Source organism: Sapajus apella, unplaced genomic scaffold, assembly GCF_009761245.1.
Source record: "Sapajus apella isolate SASKATOON/1434 unplaced genomic scaffold, GSC_monkey_1.0 scaffold134, whole genome shotgun sequence".
NCBI lineage: Eukaryota > Metazoa > Chordata > Mammalia > Primates > Cebidae > Sapajus > Sapajus apella.
In genome coordinates this window covers 59446-60021 of record NW_022437074.1, presented here as the reverse complement: position 1 = coordinate 60021, position 576 = coordinate 59446, and positions in this window count along the sequence as shown.

Below are 576 nucleotides of genomic sequence, written 5' to 3'. Positions count from 1 at the left end.
TGCAGTAGTGTAATCTCAGCTCACTATAACCTCCACCTCGCAGGCTCCAGTGATCCTTGTGCTTCAGCCTCCCAAGTAGCTGGGAACTACAGGCATGTACCACCATGCCCAGATAATTTTTCTATTTTTTTATAGAGCCAAGGTTTCACCATGTTGGCCAGGCTGGCCTTGAACTTCTGAACTCAAGTGATCCACCCACCTCAGCCTCCCAAAGTGCTGGGATTACAGGCGTGAGCACCATACCTGGCCCGGACCATCTTTATGCTTTAAGCAGGTTACCTAGCGGACAAGAAAATAGTGTCCTTTAGTTCCGAGCAATGTTCCTCTGCTACTTCCTGAATGATTTCCTTCCCACTATCTCCTGTCTATACTTAATCCTGCGATTTGTTTGTTGGATTCCTGTTACCTGCATTGATTCTCCAATTTTCTTCTTTTTTCTTTTCTTTTTTTTTTTTTTTGAGATGGAGTTTCACAATTGTTGCCCAGGCTGGAGTGCAATGGTGCCATCTTGGCTCACTGCAACCTCCGCCTCCCAGTTTCAACTGATTCTCCTGCTTCAGCCTCCGAATTAGCTGG